This window comes from Drosophila subpulchrella, unplaced genomic scaffold (assembly GCF_014743375.2).
Source record: "Drosophila subpulchrella strain 33 F10 #4 breed RU33 unplaced genomic scaffold, RU_Dsub_v1.1 Primary Assembly Seq477, whole genome shotgun sequence".
Classification (NCBI taxonomy): Eukaryota; Metazoa; Arthropoda; class Insecta; order Diptera; family Drosophilidae; genus Drosophila; species Drosophila subpulchrella.
Genome location: NW_023665684.1, coordinates 1,300,328 through 1,321,019, shown reverse-complemented (window position 1 = coordinate 1,321,019; position 20,692 = coordinate 1,300,328).

Here is a 20,692-nt window from a genome sequence, read left to right as displayed (position 1 = left end):
CGAAAATTCCATCGAAACTGTGCGTGAATTCATAAAAAATCAGCTGAAATTATCATTGAAATTCATGGAAATAGAATTGAACATCTCCAAAACATCGATTTATCGCATTTTGACCGAACATTTGGGCTTACAAAAGGTGTGTGCACGGTTTGTTCCGCACAAATTGACTGACGTCCAAAAATTGCTCAGAATTCAACATTCGAAGGACATCATTAAAGAGGCAAAAAAAGACACGAACTTCCTTTACAAGATTGTGACTGGTGACGAAACGAAACGCAAGAGTGCTGAATGGAAGGCGCCGGACGAGCCGAAACCCAAAAAATCGCGCCTGGAGAAGTCAAAAGTGAAGACAATGTTGATTTGTTTTTATGATTCCAAGGGTATTGTCCACAAAGAATTTCTTCCACCCGGCCAAAACTTTAATAAGGTATTCTACCTTGGAGTTTTGAAGCGTTTGGTGTGCCGTATTCGACGTGTTCGGCCCGAATATCGCGAAGATGGAAGTTGGCGTTTGTTGCACGATAATGCGCCGTCTCATCGATCGACGCTTGTGTCCGACTATTTGACCAAAAATCACATTTTAACCATCAACCACTCGCGTATTCACCTGATATGGCACCGTGCGACTTCTACTTTTTCGGAAAAATGCATTTGCCGATGAAAGGAAAGCGTTATGCAGACGTAGAGGCCATTCAAAAGGCTTGCACCGGCATACTGGCGGCCATACCGGGCAACGAGCTAAAACACTCGTTCGACATGCTTTTAGACCGTGCAAAACGCTGTATTAAAGCAGAAGGAGACTATTTTGAAGAAAATAAATTGATTTTGCCGAAAAAACTATTTGTTCTGTCTTTTTTTTACAAGTCCTGCTTACTTTGGAACTCACCTTGTAAGTCTGAGATCTCATTTCTCTATCTTTGATAGTTTCCGAGATATCCGCATCCAACGATTGTCCACATTTTGTAGTGGTCAGTTTAAATAGAAAGTACAAATACCTATGCTCTTAATGTTTTCTTTATAATTTCCATTGAGTGAAACTTCTGAAGTATAAGACATTTTATGGTTTATATGCAGAAAGCTTCGCCTTGCAAGAGTGCATCCAGAAAAAAAAACGCTCATATATGATATATAAGCAATAAGCAGGTAGAAAATCGTATGATTCCTCCGTTATCGCTCCGGCTTGAGTAATTCGGTGTCGGCAGCTCTGCACGAACTCTCAAAAGCTCGGTTGCGAGCCCAAAACTTCTTTAAGCGACAAAAGACAAATTCATTACCGTCGATCGAGTCATTGCGAACACAAGTGCGAACACAAGTTGTCCAAAATCCATTACATAAAGCAACCTCGTGTCACCCGGAATCTATTATTTTATACTCCGATCCGAATAATCGTTCACATCACCTTACCGGTTAAAAGGGATTAAAAACCAAAGATCTTTCCTACTCGGGAGTTGCCGTCTAAGGCCGTGTACTCGCCTGGCCCCTTTGACGGCCTGATACTTTTCGACGAGGGACTTTTAATTGGAAACAACTAAACAAGGTTTTATTGGCTAGTGGAACCGCAGAGCCCAAGCTATCGGAGAGGCTTATTCTTCACGCCGGATCCATGTCCGGATCAAAGGTCGTAAGCTGCACGTGGTCATGATTACATAAGCCGTCAGTTGGAAACAACTAAACAAGGTTTTATTGGCTAATGGAACCGCAGAGCCCAAGCTACCGGAGAGGCTTATTCTTCACGCCAGATCCATGTCCGGATCAAAGGTCGTAAGCTGCACGTGGTCATGATTACATAAACCGTAAGAGCAACCCCACCAACAAGAAGAAATAGTGCTCCAATGACCCCATAATTGTGACCTGTACCACTTGTGATCGTCTTCAGCGAACTCGGATGACAATCACGCTTCGCTAAAATCAGTTTTGGCCAACACATCGCCGCCTCTCAAACTGTGCCAATGTGGCTACGGGAGTGGCTTTAAAATCGAAGCCGTATGCGCAAGGCAGTTGCTCCAAAACTGTTGCTGCTAGAGATGGACTGCTGTTCGAGATTTTTTTTTCTTTTATAAATAATATTTAGATTGTTAGCCTTTACGTTAATTTTGAACTTGAATAAAGTGTCGAGGATGGTACGTGAATAAGAGTATGAAAACAAAATAATGAAGTATATTTCTAGTTAAGATTAGGCCTTGTTTTACTTATAAATCTTTTTGATTCCCTAATATAGAACTCATGAACCACCGTCATCCTTGAGCTCAACGGTCACGCTTGGAAATTGATATAAAAAGTAAAGAGTGAGTTACAGTAAGAATAATTAAACAATGAATTGAACCCTCTAAATTATATATATACTTGCGCCCCATTCTTAACTAAAGATACGGAAAGTGAAATCCTAATATCCTAAATACATACTATCGTACAACTATTTTGTTCATCTAAATTTTGATAACTTAGATTATAACTATTTTTCTTTCTTTATAAGTAAATTATATACTCTAAAAACAATATTGGAAAACTATGAGAATTACTATGAATTATTTTGACACTTATTTGAATTATTAAAATGTACACTTAATATTAAAATGATCGCCTAATTTCTTTACTTACTCGTCCCGAGTAGAGTATGTGCAGGTCAGTGTTAATATAAATTAAAACTAGAACTTTTATAAGGGTCATATTAACATAGAATATGATAAAGGAAGGGAGGGTAAAGAAATGGGATAACTAACATCTAATTCCCAGTCTGAAGAACGAAACACCACTTGGCTACAGTCGTTAGCCTATTACAGTTATTTTTTTATTTGCCAATCCCGCAACTTTTATTATGCTAATGGGATCGATTGGCATATAGGAGAGTAGAAAGACCCCACGACAATCCGGCGAGCTAGTTTGAGCACAGCAAGAGGTACACTTCTCGAAATCCTGTCAATCGTCTGTGTCGTCCGAGATCAATAGCTTTTAGCTATTTCCCCTATAACATCTTACTTGTTTTTTTGACACAGGGAAACCACCCACATTACATAATTGGCGCCCAAACGTGAGGCCTTTGAAACCAGGAGAAAAATTAAGGTTTTAGATACCACAAATAAAGCTCTTCCAATTCCACCCAAAAACAATAGTATTTTGCAAATAAGTCATGCTAAACTGAGTCTGTCCCTTTTAAGTTCTGGATGATATTAACGGATATGCGGTGTTTAATTCAAAATTGGATTAACCGACCTTTATTAATTCAGAGTATAAGTGGATACAAACTCAGTAAGGCTGACAAAGTAGACATAGATATTTAGGTCAATTTTTGTTTGCGATTTTACGCCATCTATTCGGAGTATCAGGATAGGGCGTCCAAACTATAAACCATATATCACCAAAGTTTGTGAAAGGAAATTAAATCAATGCAGTTGGATATTTAATTTGCTAGATTCATTATTTGGAGTTTAACCACTACCAGATTAGTTTCTATAAAAGCAAACAAAATGTATATTAAATTTCAAAAGGAAGTGTTTCGTTCTCAGTTAGTAGTTTTATATTTTACTGACTAAAACATGCTCAAAAGGGACGAATTTTTGTATTTGATTATAAAACAAACATTCTTGAGTTTAGAGGAAAGCTAGTCTAGGACAATTAATTTCTAAACGCAACAAATTTATTTATATTTAAAATGCCGTTACAACGCAGATGCAAGTACAGCACCTTACTCTCAAGAAGGAGATGAGAGCGAGAATACTTCAAACGTTATCCATGCTATTATAAAAAGCCAGCAAAAAGACATGATGACAGAACTTAGTTCATTTGTAAAAAGGACTATAGAAGAGAGTCTTAGAGCCCAACTAGGAAGACTTACATTAGGTACGGACTTAACTCCGACACAGCCGCAACAACCGGATCCTCAAAGTGAAGTACAAAGGAATCAACCTTCACAAAGAAACGGAGAAGGAGTAGGAAATCAATTTAGCAGCGCATCGAATAGATCAGTGGCACCAGAGAAGGCTGCAAATATTCTGGCCAGTTGGCGTTTAAAATTCGATGGATCAAAGGATTCCATGTACGTTTACGAATTTCTGTACAGGTTGAGGTCTTTAACATCTTCAACTTTAAATAACGACTATGGATTACTATGCGATAACCTGCACCTGTTGTTCTCAGCCAAAGCCAGTGATTGGTTCTGGAACTTTCATCGGAAGAATCCGCTCTTTTCGTGGCAAACCTTTTCGGTAGCCTTTAGACAAAGATTCGATGATACGAAAGATGACTTTGACTTGTGGGAGTTGATAAGGAGAAGGCGACAAAGAGAAGGGGAATCATTTGACGATTTCCAATCAGCCATTGAAGACCTAGTATCTCGTCTTTCCAGTGAAGTAGCAGAAGATAAAATAGTGGATATTTTAAAGCGCAATGCTAAAGTCTCACTTAGATACGAGCTTCTTCAACTAAAAATTAAAAACCGCTGCGAACTGCGTGAAGAAGTTAAGAAACATGACAATTTTTGTAGAGAAACTAACAATGCCATACCTAGAAACAGGTTCGGAAAACAGCACGTATCCGAGATCCTAACCGATACTGAAGAGGAAGAAGATTCCGTGGCACAGATAGTAAAAAGGGATTGGACAAAAGTGACTTGCTTTAACTGTGATCAGGTCGGCCATGGTTATAAGGCGGAAAAGCGATTGCGTTGTTACGGATGTGGTGCTAAAGATGTATACAAGCCTCGGTGTCCAAAATGCAATCCGTCGGGAAACCGGAAGCAGGATGCGCAGAACCAGCATCGATCAGCGCATCCGACAAAGTAGAACCATTTAAGATGTTCGATATTAACATCGCGAAAGTAGACCAAACTTCTAAGTTACACTCTTATCCATTAAAATTAGTCAGTCAAGCCGCAACTCAAACTTTAGACGAACTATTAGATAAAAATGAAAAAGAACTATATAATAATCCATTACTCAATATACGGATCAAACCCAAACGATCTACATTAAGAAGTCGGGAGTTCTGAAAAAAAGTAAAAGCAGATCGGGTCCGAATAATATCAGCAGTCATTTTGAGTTCCGACAACCGTTTATACACTGACATTATAATAGAAGGTACAACTTTTAAAGCGCTTTTGGATTCGGGGGCAACTGTAAGTTGTTTAGGGGGAGCCGCAGCCAAAACCTTAGCACATCATCAGAAAACCCGCAAATGTTCAGGGAAAATACGAACAGCTAGCAATGAGTCTTGTTTAGTTATTGCAAAACTTTTAGTCCCAATTAGGTTTCAAGATAAAGTTAAGGAAATATAATTTTTTTTGATTCCGGAATTAAAACAAGATGTTTATTTAGGAGTTGACTTCTGGCAGAATTTCGGTCTTTTAGCTAAGTTACTTAATAAGGAAGAAACAGTGGGTGAGTTAGATACAGGAGATGATTCCTCCAAAAAAGAGGATCCAAAAATGCATTTATTAACTGAAGATCAGACAGTTTAACTTGGGGCAGTCATAAAAACATTTCCATCATTTGAACGCGAAGGACTGGGTCGTACATCTCTGATTGAACACTCGATGATTATAAATACAGAGACTCCAGTTAAGCAAAGGCATTGGCCAATCTCACCGGCCAAAGAGAAATGGATGTTTGAGGAAGTGGAAAAGATGATAGCCTTAGATGTCATAGAACCTTCAAGTAGTCCGTGGAGCAGTAATTGCGTATTGGTCAAAAAAGGAAATAAAAACAGGTTATGCTTAGACTCACGCGAAATTAACAAATACACACGAAAGGACGCATATCCCTTGCCCCATATAGATGGGATACTTAGTCGGCTGCCTCCAGCCAAATACATAACAGGGCTGGATATGAAGCATGCCTACTGGCAAATACCTTTAGCTGAGTCTTCACGACCTTACACTGCGTTCACTATACCAAACAGGCCACTTTACCAGTATAAAGTTATGCCTTTTGGGCTAACGAATGCCGCTCAGACTCTATGTAGGCTTATGGATCAAGTGATACCCGCCCATCTGCGAACGCGTGTTTTCGTCTATTTAGACGATCTTTTAGTGTTGTTCGATGATTTTGAATCCCATCTTATGTTGTTACGAGAAGTAGCGGTGCACTTACGGAAAGCTAATCTTACGATTAACGTAGCAAAGTCCCATTTTTGTATGCAGGAAATTAAGTATATCGGGTTCATAATTGGATATGGCCAACTGAAAACCGATCCGGGCAAGATTAAAGCAATTGAAGATTTTCCAATACCAAATTCAGTAAAGCAACATAGGCGTTTTCTGGGTCTTGCCGGATGGTATCGTCGTTTTGTTGATAATTATGCCACAGTCAGTTGTCCGCTTACCGAGCTTCTAAAGAACTCGAAACACTATGCATGGAATTCTACAGCAGACGAAGCCTTTAACACCCTTAAACGATGTCTTACGTCCGCTCCGATTTTATCCACCCCAAATTTTACGAAACTTTTTCTGCTTTTGTGCGACGCAAGTACTTTTGGATTGGGATGTGTGTTAGCGCAAAACAATGAGGAGAACGAGGAACTACCTGTAGCATTTATGTCCGAAAAGCTGTCGAAGGCTCAAAGAAACTACTCTGTAACGGAGCTAGAATGTTTGGCGGTAATAAGAGGAATTCGTAAGTTTCGGGCGTACGTAGAGGGTCAGGATTTTGAAGTAGTTACTGATCACGCGTCTCTACAGTGGCTTATGAGTCAAAAGGAATTGTCTGGTCGTCTGGCTCGTTGGGCAATACAATTACAAGGGTTCTCCTTCCGAGTAACCCATAGAAAAGGAACCCAAAACGTTGTAGCAGACGCGCTTTCGCGAAAAGATGAACCTGTCGTATCCAAAGTAGAAGAACAGGTGCCAATAGTCGATCTTAATTCTGAGGAGTTCAAATCAGAGGAGTATGTTAATCTTATAGAAAATATTCGTAATAATCAGGCTAAGTTACCCGATTTAAAGATCATAGATGGGATAATTTATAAAAGAACTGAACCAGTTAGGGGCAATGACATTGAAGACCAATTAGTCTGGAAATTATGCGTACCTGCTGGACTAACATTAAATGTTATTATCAGAGCCCATGACCCGCCTAACGCAGCTCATAGTGGAGTAGGAAAAACTATTGAAAAAATCAAAAGATATTTGTTTTGGCCGAAGATGGTAAAGCAGATACGGGAATACATAACCGGCTGCGATGTTTGTCGTCAGACCAAGTATCCTAACGTAGTCTTAAAACCGTCTATGGGAAAGCCCATGATGTCCGATCGACTTTCCAGAATCCTTACATGGATCTTCTAGGACCTTACCCAAGATCACGAAATGGAAACATTGGAATCCTTATAATAGTAGATCACTTCACAAGATTCCATTTCCTGCACCCGCTTCGAAAGTTTACCTCAAACCGAATCTATGAATTTTTGGAAAACAGTCTGTTTTGTACTTTTGGCGTACCTGAAACTATATTGACCGATAATGGGTCACAGTTTGTGTCTAACTATTTTAAAGCATTCACTACCCGTTTTGGAGTTAAGCATACATGTACCGCGATTTACTCGCCTCAGGCTAATGCCAGTGAGCGGCTAAACAGATCAGTTTTGGCAGCAATACGGGCCTATATAAAACAGGATCACACCACTTGGGATGTTTAGTTACCAGAAATTAGTGCAGCATTAAGATCTAGTGTTCACCAAAGTAAGGGATATTCCCCATATCTGTTAGCATTTGGGCAAAATATGTTATTAAACGGGAAAGATTATGAGATACTACGTCGACTTCAATTACTTTCGGGGGATACTAAAATAGGATATCCAGATGCGCTTCAAACCATGCGGATAGCCGCACGTCAAAACATTTCCGAGGCACATGATCGAAATGCAGCTAGATACAATTTGCGTAGTAGAAAAATAAGTTTTAAGGAAGGTGATAAAGTATTAGCTCGAAATTTTTGCCAAAGTAGTGCAATCAAAAAGTTTAGTGCAAAATTGGCACCAGTCTTTGTACCAGCCATTGTTGAACGCAAGGTAGGATCGTCTTATTATCAGTTATCAAATGAACAAGGTAAAAAGTTAGGAATTTTTCATCTAAAAGATATCCAAGTAAGAACATAAACGAACTGTCCTTCTATCTGTTTTCTCATTTCTAGTTATAACTAGCACTCGCAAACTGGGTGTAGTGGTCAGTTGAAATAGAAAGTACAAATACATATGGTCCATTGAGTGAAACTTCTGAAGTATAAGACATTTTATGGTTCATATGCAGAAAGCTTCGCTTTGCAAGAGTGCATCGAGAAAAAAAAACGCTCATATATGATAGATAAGCAATAAGCAGGTAGAAAATCGTATGATTCCTCCGTTATCGCCCCGGCTTGAGTAATTCGGTGTCGGCAGCTCTGCACGAACTCTCAAAAGCTCGGTTGCGAGCCCAAAACTTCTTTAAGCGACAAAAGACAAATTCATTACCGTCGATCGAGTCATTGCGAACACAAGTGCGAACACAAGTTGTCCAAAATCCATTACATAAAGCAACCTCGTGTCACCCGGAATCTATTATTTAATACTCCGATCCGAATAATCGTTCACATCACCTTACCGGTTAAAAGGGATTAAAAACCAAAGATCTTTCCTACACGGGAGTTGCCGTCTAAGGCCGTGTACTCGCCTGGCCCCTTTGACGAGGGACTTTTAATTGGAAACAACTAACCTGTACCACTCCTGATCGTCTTCAGGAAACTCGGATGACAATAGCGCTTCGCTAAAATCAGTTTTGGCCAACACATCGCCGCCTCTAAAACTGTGCCAATGTGGCTACGGGAGTGGCTTTAAAATCGAAGCCGTATGCGCAAGGCAGTTGCTCCAAAACTGTTGCTGCTAGAGATGGACTGCTGTTCGAGATTTTTTTTTCTTTTATAAATAATATTTAGATTGTTAGCCTTTACGTTAATTTTGAACTTAAATATAGTGTCGAGGATGGTACGTGAATAAGGGAATGAAAAAAAAATAATTAAGTATATTTCTAGTTAAGATTAGGCCTTGTTTTATTTATAAATCTTTTTGATTCCCTAATATTAGCACTCATGAACCACCGTCATCCTTGAGCTCAACGGTCACGCTTGGAAATTGATATAAAAAGTAAAGAGTGAGTTACAGTTAGAATAATTAAACAATGAATTGAACCCTCTAAATTATATATATACTTGCGCCCCATTCTTAACTAAAGATACGGAAAGTGAAATCCTAATATCCTAAATACATACTATCTTACAACTATTTTGTTAATCTAAATTTTGATAACTAAGATTATAACTATTTTTCTTTCCTTATAAATAAATTATATACTCGAAAAACAATATTGGAAAACTATGAAAATTACTATGAATTATTTTGACACTTATTTGAATTATTAATATGTACCCTTAATATTAAAATGATCGCCTAATTTCTTTACTTACTCGTCCATGGTAGAGTATGTGCAGGTCAGTGTTAATATGAATTAAAACTAGAACTTTTATAAGGGTCATATTAACATAGAATATGATAAAGGAAGGGAGGGTAAAGAAATGGGATAACTAACATCTAATTCCCAGTCTGAAGAACGAAACACCACTTGGCTATAGTCGTTAGCCTATTACAGTTATTTTTTTATTTGCCAATCCCGCAACTTTTAATAGCCATAAATTCGCAGTCATACGTGTACCTAAAATATTGTGCTAATGGGATCGATTGGCATATAGGAGAGTAGAAAGACCCCACGACAATCCAGCGAGCTAGTTTGAGCACAGCATAGGTACACTTCTCGAAATCCTGTCAATCGTCTGTGTCGTCCGAGATCAATAGCTATTTCCCCTATAACATCTTACTTTTTTTTTGACACAGGGAAACGACCCACATTACAATATTTCATTGTAAAAGGTCTTCTAGTTTATTTTTACTTTGACTAAACAAAAAACAATATTTGTTTCTTTAAGAAATTGTTATTAGTAAATTTATTATGTCGACGGAGCTGAACCTAAATAACATTGTTCAGCATAATTTCCTACATGCCAGGGACCGTGTATACAAGCTCTCAAAGCCCTTATACTAAAATCAATTGCAAGATATTGCAAAATAAGTTTAAAAAAAATGTTATTATTCAAGATTTTTCAGTTGGGAAAGACTCTTCTAGGTATCTTTTACAAGCATATGTAAAGTCATTTCTGAGTGTCTTCCAGAAGACTTTTAGAACTTCGGCCATATCGAAGTCCCTCCTAGAAATGTCGCCGAGGCGGCACATTTCTTCCCGACGGGAGTCACTTCCGCGATCCGAATGCGATATCGCGGACGATCGTTTTCATCTTCTAGAAGTCACTTAATAGTGCCTTCCGCTATAGAAAATGCTTGCAGGGGTAAGTGTCTCATTGATACAATCCAGAATAAAAATGTCAACTAAAATGTATTGTTCTCATCAATACCTATCGATTGACCAAAAAAAAAGTTTGACACGCCCACTTTAACGCCCACAAACGGCCTACAAACTTCAAAAAATCGTAAGTATGAACGCGGATATCTCGGAAACTATCAAATATGGAGAATTGGGACTTCAGATTTAGATTCCGTAGTCTTGTACGCAGCGCAAGTTTGTAACCCGAATATGCCACGCCCACTCTAACGCCCACAAACCGTCCAAGTCTGTGGCGCCCACAATTTATATGCTAGAAAAGAATTTTAACTGAAATGTATTAGTCTCGTCAATACCTATCGACTGACCCCAAAAAAGGTTTGCCACGCCCACTCTAACGCCTAAATCTGTCTACCGCCCACATAACCATATATTGAGATCGCGGGTAGGTGGCGCATTTCAATCTCGCTTGCATATCTCCTTTTCCCTTTGCTCCCTTTAGCTGAGTAACGGGTATCTGATAGTCGAGGTACTCGACTGTAGCGAACTTTCTTGTTTGGTATCAATTTGACATTATTTAATTGTAAAAATGATATGTGTATAAAAACGCAAATTTACCATGCGCATATCAAATTGATCCTGGCTCGTTTTTATACCCGTTACTCGTAGAGTAAAAGGGTATACTAGATTCGTCGGAAAGTATGTAACAGGCAGATGGAAGCGTTTCCGACCCCATAAAGTATATATATTCTTGATCAGGATCACTAGCCGAGTCGATCTAGCCATGTCCGTCTGTCCGTCTGTCTGTATGAACGCTGAGATCTCGGAAACAATAAGAGCTACAATACTGGGATTAGGCATACAGATTCCTGAGATTCCTGTGCAGCGCAAGTTTGATTCAGTAGAGTGCCACGCCCACTCTAACGCCCACAAACCGTCCAAAACTGTGGCTCCTACAATTTGCATGCTAGATAAAAAATTTTAACTGAAGTGTATTGGTCTCGTCAATACCTATCGATTGATCTAAAAAAAATTTTGCTCCCTTTGTTGAGAGGGACATTTAAATATGTTATACAATTAAAAATATTGTTGAACGTTGATGCACTAAGAGCAGTAAAAACAAGTGGCCCAAACGACACCAAGCACGTGCTTGTTACGCGCGGGCCCATTTTTATTTCGGGCAAATACGGTTCGCGAGGAAGGTACATAGAACAAACAAAGACAGGACAAAACATAGATCAACAAGACTAAAGCGAATGAGCTAAGATTTTAATTTTTAATACAGGGATAGAAGTTGAGGAACAAATTAAATGATATACAAGTAGGTTGTTATAATTATTACAAAGAACGCGAAATAAAATAGTACCAAGCATAGTTCTACGGCTTACTAGACTAGGCAAATTAATTAATAGAAATCTACTCGAGTAAGAAGGCAACCTGACGTTTTGATCCCAGTTCAAACCACGTAAGGCAAAAAGAAGAAATTCTTTCTGTACGGACTCTATACGGTCAATGTGCACTTGATACTGAGGACTCCAAACGGAAGAACAGTATTCAAAATTAGGACGGACAAGGGAGGTAAATAATAATTTGGTAGTGTATGGATCATCAAATTCTTTAGACCAACGCTTTATAAACCCAAGAACACTCATAGCTTTATTTACAGTAGAGGTTACGTGGGAGTCAAATTTAAGTTTAGGATCTAGGAGAACACCTAAATCGTTTACTGAGTATATTCGGTGCAGGGACATGTTCTGAAGAGAGTAAATCAGTATAGAAAGTAATAACGTTGCATTTAAGATAGCGTAAATTCAAAAGGTTGTGCTGACACTATTCCTGGAATCTATTAATATCTGACTACAAGCAAACAAAGGTTAACATCATCAGCTTACATTAGTACACGAGAGTGAGTTACGATAGAGAGAAGATCATTTATAAACAGAGTAAGCAGCAAATGGCCTAAATGACTGGCTTGGAAACAGCGTTTTTGAATATAACCCTCTGAAATTTACCATTAAAATAACTTGAAATCCAAGTTAACAAATTATTCGGAAGCCCGAGCTGATCTAATTTTAGTAAAAGAAGAGAGTGGTTTACAGAGTCAAAGACTTTACTAGAATCTGTATATATAACGTCTGTCTTAATCAATATATCAATATATTACAAAAGAAGTCAATTCCAGCAGGTGGTCGCTCTTCGCTTAGCAAAACCATGCTGACACGATGATATCAAAGAGGAGCACAAATGTTGCAAATGAGAGGTAATAACGCGTTCAAATGTTTTAGGAATTGCAGAAAATTTTGAGATTTCTCTATAGCTCTGGACATCCACCTTCGCAACCTTTTGTGGAGTGGAATAATAAAAGAATCTTTCCAGATAGTAGGCGTTATAGTTTCTAAATCACTTAAGAGAAAACTTTCGGTAAATACAGGAGTAAAATAAAATTTTCCCTATTTAAGTGATTAGGGTAGCTAGAATTAGACCAAGAAAGAGAATTATAAGTAGGTTGAAAGAATTCAGCAAATAAATCTGCATTTTCGGGATCCGTAGATGCCTCAATAGAGTTTAATCGTACTGATGATGGCAATGATGAATACCTTCGCTTAGCATTAACAAAGCTATAACTGTCTCGGATCCTTTGAAAATTCGAATTTACATCTGTTGGAATTTGCATGTTCAAATGTACAAAAGTCACATGGATAATTGTGCACGCATACATTCATGTTTGCATGAATGTATGTGTACGAGAGGTAGACGCACATTCCGATGGACTATGCTTCTTTTTCTCATCTTCACACAATCTAAGTTTGCATCAATATTTATTCATTGGAAGGTTGGTTGTTTAATACTTAATTGTATTATATATATTTCTTATCAAAACCATAGGTTATGGGCCCAGACACAATTGCAGTGAATAATTAGTAGTGCTTTGATCGTTACAATTTGAAAGTGCATAAAAGTGAACTATTGAGACAGGGTGGCTGATGAAAGCCGCTACCAAAAAAAAATGAAATACCTTTTTTTCTTTAATGAATCTGGTTAATTATACCCGTTACTCGTAGAGTAAAAGGGTATACTAGATTCGTCGGAAAGTATGTAATAGGCAGAAGGAAGCGTTTCCGACCCCATAAAGTATATATATTCTTGATCAGGATCACTAGCCGAGTCGATCTAGCCATGTCCGTCTGTCCGTCTGTCCGGATGAACGCTGAGATCTTGGAAACTATGAGAGCTAGGCTATTGAGATTTGGCGTTCAGATTCCTGAGCTTCTTACGCAGCGCAGGTTTGTTTCAGTAGAGTGCCACGCCCACTCTAACGCCCACAAGCCGCCCAAAGCTGTGGCTCCTACAGTTTTGATGCTAGAATAAACATTTTAACTGAAATGTATTGTTCTTTTCAATACCTATCGATTGACCCAAAAAAAAGTTTGCCACGCCCACTTTATCGCCCACAAACCGCCCACAGACTTCAAAAAATCGTAAATATGAACGTGGATATCTCGGAAACTATCAAAGATAGAGAATCGGGATTTCAGATTTAGATTCCGTAGCTTTGTACGCAGCGCAATTTCGTTACGCGAATATGCCACTCCCACTCTAACGCCCACAAACCGCCCAAGCCCGTGGCGCCCACAATTTTCATGCTAGATACAAAATTTTAACTAACTGTATTGGTCTCGTCAATACCTATCGATTGACCCAAAAAAAACTTTGCCACGCCCACCCTAACGCCCATAACGCTAAACTCTGTCTACCGCCGGTAGGTGGCGCATTTCAGTCTTGCTTTGCTGCTTGCTTATCTCCATTTCCCTTTGGTCCCTTTAGCTGAGTAACGGGTATCTGATAGTCGAGGCACTCGACTGTAGCGAACTTTCTTGTTTTTTTTTATTTTGCAGATTGACTTTTACATTTAACAAAAATGGATAACTGGGACACTGAAACAAGAATTTGGATTGTCCGCCGCTATCACGCACTGGAGTCCGAAGTTTCGATTCAAAGAGAGTATAGGCGCACGTTTGGCGGCAATCTTCCGAGCAGATGGACCATAATGAGACTTGTAAACAATTTTGCCGAGCAAGGGACAGTCAACAGAAGACCTTACCATCGAAACCCTTCAGTTCGAACGGAGGAAACAATCGCTGCTGTAGCTGATGCCATACAAAACAATCCACGTGTTTCGACAAGAAGCTTATCTGCTCAAATGGGTGTAAGCAGACAGTCATTACAGTCAATTATGCAGAAAGATTTGGACTTATTCCCATATAAAATTCAAATGGCCATCCACTTCGTGTCACAGTGTGGTGTGTAGTTTCATCACGCTGCATTGTCGGGCCCTACTTCTTCGAAGAAAACGGTCACACCGTTACGGGTTCTGGAGACCGTTACTTGAGAATGTTGAGAGAGTTTTTCTATCCAGAATTACGCCGAATGAGAATTTCTTTCAACTCTGTGTGGTTTCAGCAAGATGGTGCAGCTCCTCACATAGCCCAACCTGTTATGACAGAATTGCGACGAAAATTTCCCAATAAGCTCATATCCAGAAACTCCACATTCCGTTGGCCACCCAGGTCGCCTGACTTTACTGCACCTGACTTTTTCTTGTGGGGTTATTGCAAACAGGAAGTCTACAAAGCAAAACCAACAAATTTGAATGAACTAAGGCAATCCATTCGAGAAACAATTGCGGCTATTCCTGTCTCAACTCTCCAAGCAGTAATGAACAACTTATTGGTAAGATGCCGCACATGCATCAACGAGCAGGGGGGGCATTTAAATGTCATTATTTTTTAAACTAATTAATTATTTTATAAAACTGAATGAGCTTTAACATGAATAAAAGAAAAATGAATTCCATACAATGAAAAAAAAATTATTTGAGTTTCTTAATGTAGCAAAATTCATCAGCCACCCTTTATGTGTGTGTGTGTGCAAGCTAACTGTGGTCAGCAAGACCAGAGTCGTTGACCATAGTTACGTCAACAACATCGCGACGGCCAAACGGCTGACGCTCGTGCACAGACGGTAAGCACAGCATATTTGCGTGGCCGCTGTGAGCTTCTGTTAGCCATAAGACCCTTTCTTAAATTCAGTTCTGTTTTCAACATACTCCAATAAAGAGTTAAAGCTCAGAAGTTCTACTCCGGCCATCGCCGTTAGTATTATTTGATATAATTGGTTATTCTGATTTAAGGGCAGATAGCAACGGTGATAGTATCTCCCAACCTAAACCTTTCAGCTAAGGGAATAACCAGCGGCAACCGCCGCTTATCTAACACTTAGAAGGAAGGAAGCCAGTGGCGATCACACTTCAGTTAATTGGCGCTCAACTAGTGGTAACTTATTACCCTACCGGACAGGACATAATCAACTTCAAAAGTTAAAAAGTGACGGCGGCGTGGGAAAAACGCAGCTGTTAACAAATTAAAACACAATTCACAGAAAATGTAAGTGGGACCTTTGGCCAAATCTTTTACGTCTTCAAAAATTTTATAATTTGGATTAGTGTAATTATACCCGTTACTCGTAGAGTAAAAGGGTATACTAGATTCGTCGGAAAGTATGTAACAGGCAGAAGGAAGCGTTTCCGACCCCATAAAGTATATATATTCTTGATCAGGATCACTAGCCGAGTCGATCTAGCCATGTCCGTCTGTCCGTCTGTCCGTCTGTCCGTCTGTCCGGATGAACGCTGAGATCTCGGAAACTATGAGAGCTAGGCTATTGAGATTTGGCGAGCAGATTCCTGAGCTTCTTACGCAGCGCAAGTTTGTTTCAGTAGAGTGCCACGCCCACTCTAACGCCCACAAACCGCCCAAAACTGTGGCTCCTACAGTTTTGATGTTAGATAGAAAATTTTAACTGAAATGTATTAGTCTTGTCCATACCTATCGATTGACCCAAAAAAAATTTTTCTACGCCCACTCTAACGCCCACAAACCTCCCAAGAAAAAAAGCTATGACGTCAGAGCCAGACAGTGCGAAATGTTTTTACGCGTGTATGTGTGTGTATGTAAATAGTTGCCGGCCGAACTTAGCGGCAAAGAGAAAAGCACTGCCGGCGCTCAGAGAGAGCAAAGTGCGCGGCTAACTTATTCTATTGAACAATGAATTTGTCACGCCTACCCTAACGCACACAACGCTTAAATCTGTCTTCCGCCGGTAGGTGGCGCATTTAAATCTCGCTTTGCTGCTTGCATATCTCCATTTCCCTTTGGTCGCTTAAGCTGAGTAGCTGAGTAACGGGTATCTGATAGTCGAGGTACTCGGCTATAGCGTTCTCCCTTGTTTTTTTTTTTTTTTGTGCTAATATTTATTTAAGCGTTGATCAGCCAACCTAATGGCTATAAAACGCATGGAAATAACAAAGGAAAAAATAACATGAAACATAACAGAGATAAGAAAGTTAACAAATTTATAACAGTGACAGTTCTACATTATGGTTTTAAGACACGGGTACGATGACGTCCTCGTGCCCAAAGATCGCCAGGGTGCCGACGCTTCAGTCTTCTTCTCGTTGTACTTTGGATTGCCAGGGATGCTGCTAGATGGTAGGTGTGGGCTAGTAGACGGTCGTTGTAACGGCTTGAGTGAATGTTTATCTGCTCTCGCACCGTGGGGATGTGAAGATCGCAAGCTAGGACATCGTTCCTTACGTACCAAGGCGCATCCGCAATCGTACGTAGCGCCCGGTTTTGCACTCTTTGGACCCTCATGATATTTGAGTCTGAAGCGGTACGGTAGAGTATGGCAGGTCAGCGGTATACAGAGTGTATAGAACCGGACCAAGAACGCTACCCTGAGGTGCGCCAGGTCGTATGCATCTGATGGACGATCTTTCGCCTCTCACATCTACCATAAAATTTCGTTCTACGTACGATTTCGGGAGAAGATATTGGGCAGTAGGCAGGAGAGTTTTCAACTTAAACAGCAAGCCATCGTGCCAAACGCGGTCAAAAGCTTCTTTGACGTCTAGAAAGACTGCTGAACTGTACTGCTTGCTTTCGAACGCTTCAAGGATGTGCTGCGTTACCCGATGTGCTTGCTCTGGGGCTCCATGGTGATTTCTAAAGCCGAACTGGTGGTCTGGAATGGCGTCCTGCACATTTCTTACTGCCATTATTCTACTAAGGAATATTCTTTCGAATATATTAGAGAAGGTGGGCAGTAGACCTATTGTTCGGTAGGATGCAACAAGGTTTTCCGGTTTTCCCGGCTTTGGTATCATCGATATCACAGCACACTTCCACTGTGTGGGAAAAAGGAGAACTAGAAATAGTATACCCTTCCTAGGTAAAACGCCTTGGCAATTCTGCTGTCGATCCCGTCGAAACCGGGAGCCTTACTGCGTTGCAGGTTGCGAATTTGAAGGCAAACCTCTTCCGGACTCACATGTGGGATAGGTTCGATCGCCGAGGAGGGGGCATTTAATTAATGCTAGGGTATTATCCACGTCTTCAGGCCTAGCAAGATTGAATGGCTGAAGGCGCCCTTCCAATTCCTCAACAAAGGCCATCGAAATTTCGCTGTCTGATCTGCACCACGTGATGTCGGCACGCTTTATTGGAATTCGGCGAGGGAGCTGTCGTTTAATATTCCTTGTTTCCCTCCAGAGATTGAATCCATACAGCTTTGTGGGATCAGCATTGCGGAGCATATCAGCAAAGTATTCACTCTTCGTTCTAAGCAAAAGTTTCTTATGATCGTCCTCAGCTCGACGATATTCTCTTATGTCAGCAGGGTCTCGAGAACGCATAAATCTCCGACGCAACGTCCTTTTAAGCCTCACCAAATCCAGGACCTCAGGTTTTAAAAGGGCATGAGGTGGATCAGATGGGCTGTTTGGTCCTTGGCCGCAGGTTGATGATTCGGCAGCGATGTGAATATTTCGCACAAACACTTCAGTTGCATCGTCAATGTCATCAGGAGTGTTCAGCTGCATGTTAAGGTTAACTAAACCGTTAATCGCTTCCTGAAACTGTGGGATATTTGCATTGTGGGGTAGGACGCACGTCTTGCGGGAATGCTTACAAGCGTATTATTAATGGGATGTGGTCCGAACTTAGTTTAACAATTTCAGAGATGCTTAGTAAATCAGAACGAATTCCTTTGTAAATGGCCAAGTCTATAGCTGCATATGACATGCGAGTATAATATCCGCTAGAGTTCTGCCCCGAATTGTAGAGTTACGTGATCCCCAGAGACGATGATGCGCATTCCAGTCCCCTGCAACTAAAAAATTTGGCCCAAGCTCACTAAGAAGCTTTTCGTAATGGTTAGCTGTGAGAGGCGAATTTAAAGGACAATGACTATTTCCCCTTGGTCAGTTTTGACTTTGATCGCAACACACTGAGCGATGGCGATCAGCAGGATGGTTTGAAAGATGTACGTCATATCCCCTTAGCTGGTAGTATGATCTAGAGCAGAAATGAGTTTCGCTGACCAACATAACGTCGATATGATGTTGTTTTACAAAAAGCTCCATCTCGAGTGACTTGTTGGTCAAGCCGTCGGCGTTCCACACACCGATTTTGAGTCCAATTTGACTCAAGGTTGGGCTGTAAAGGCAGAGTAAAGACCAGCGGCTGCTTGAGCAGATCCTGGCGCTATTTGGGGTAAAAGGTTGGTGATAAGGGACATCATTGACATCATCATCTGAAGCATTTTGTAAAACTGAGCAACAAGGTCAGACAGTTGTTCTTTAGATCGTAGGTACATTTGTTCTTGTCGTTTCCTTTGCTAATCGTTTTGGAATTGCTCGCGACTTCGTTGATGTTGTTGCTGGAAGGACTGCTGCTGCTGATGGCGGGTCTCTGGGTATTGTTGTTGGTCTGTCGTCTGTATGGTTTGTATCCATAACCGAGGGAGGTCATTTGGTCTATGTTGCTGGTTAGGCCTCCTGTTGCTGGTTCCCGGTGTAGGGAATTGGTTCTGGTGCAGATTCGCAGGTTGCTGCAACTGGGATCGGCCACCCTGTTGGTTTTGGTGACGAGAATGACCATTGGTGACATTTGCGTACGACAGTCATCCTTTTTGTAGAGGTTTTTTGGGGAAGAGCGTTACCCTGGGATATAAGATCTTTTTGCCGTCTTACTGTCTGCTGGTGGACAACACAGCCCTTGTAGTTTGCTTTGTGATTTTCACCACAATTAACACGTTTAACAGGATGAATATCACGTTCGCAGGCCTCTATGACATGTTTCTGACCACATCTCACACAGTTATGATCCAGAAAGCAGTTGTTTTTTGTATGGTGGAAGTCCTGGCAACGATGGCATTGTACGACATCATCCTTTTTGTATGGTAATTCCACTTGAACACGCTGGCGACATAGAGTCTTAACTTCGTGGATTTCCTTGTTGGTTGGAGTTGGCTTGTTGGCTCTAGTTCAACAAACACTAGGTTGACGAACTTTGTTTTGTCGAAACGGCTTTTTGGTCTATTGATGAAACGAACAATATGGCTAAGCAAGGTAAGGCTTTCTTTGATGTGTTCGTCCGGAGTGTAGTGATGAATAACCACCTCGATAAGATCTGTCCTTTTTAAGCTGCCAGGAGTGGAACGGGATCTTTTTTTGCAATCAAATATTTACTGATTGCTCTATACGCGTCTGAATCTGCAGAAAGGTTCGAAACGGAATTGTTGGAATGACATTTTACGGAGTATTTAGACGGATGTACGATTTTATCTATGGATCGAATAAGCCCGTTCAGATTCTCGCAGTAATTGATTACAATCGGCGGTGGCTTGTGATTGGGTGGGTGTTTGTTGGTAGCATTGTCGATACTGTTGTTGTTGGATTGACTTCTGTTGCGTTCGACGTTGTTGTTGTTACCGGAGCTGCCGTGGCTTGAGCCTGTGCTGGTACTGGCCTGATCAGGGTTGTTAACCAACTGGCTGACTGTTTGGTAAGATTGTAAATATTCTTCGGTTGTGTCCATGTCCGAAAGCTCAGCAAATCGGTTGGCGCACTCAGTTGTTTTGGGACTAGTGGAATTTCTCTGCACTTTATTGGCAGAATTGGGAGATCTGGATTCTGGACGGCGTTTGTTGTTCCTTGGGGTCCACCAGTCTTCATAGTCGCCGGCTATGGCTTCTAGCTCGGGTTCAATGTCATGAGATGGTAAAGGCTGGGCGTTGATGGAACTGGCTTTATAAATGCTGCTAAATTTTTGTAGTGAGGAATTTAGAGCATTAGTCATAGACTGTTGCGCCTTAACCACCTTTAAATGGATGTCGAATTCGGATTCGGAGTCCGACATTGTAGGCATATTGGAAGCTGTGCACTGCTTTGTACTGCTTTACCGACTTCCAGTAGACAAACCCACTTAGAGTAGGTTCCACGAA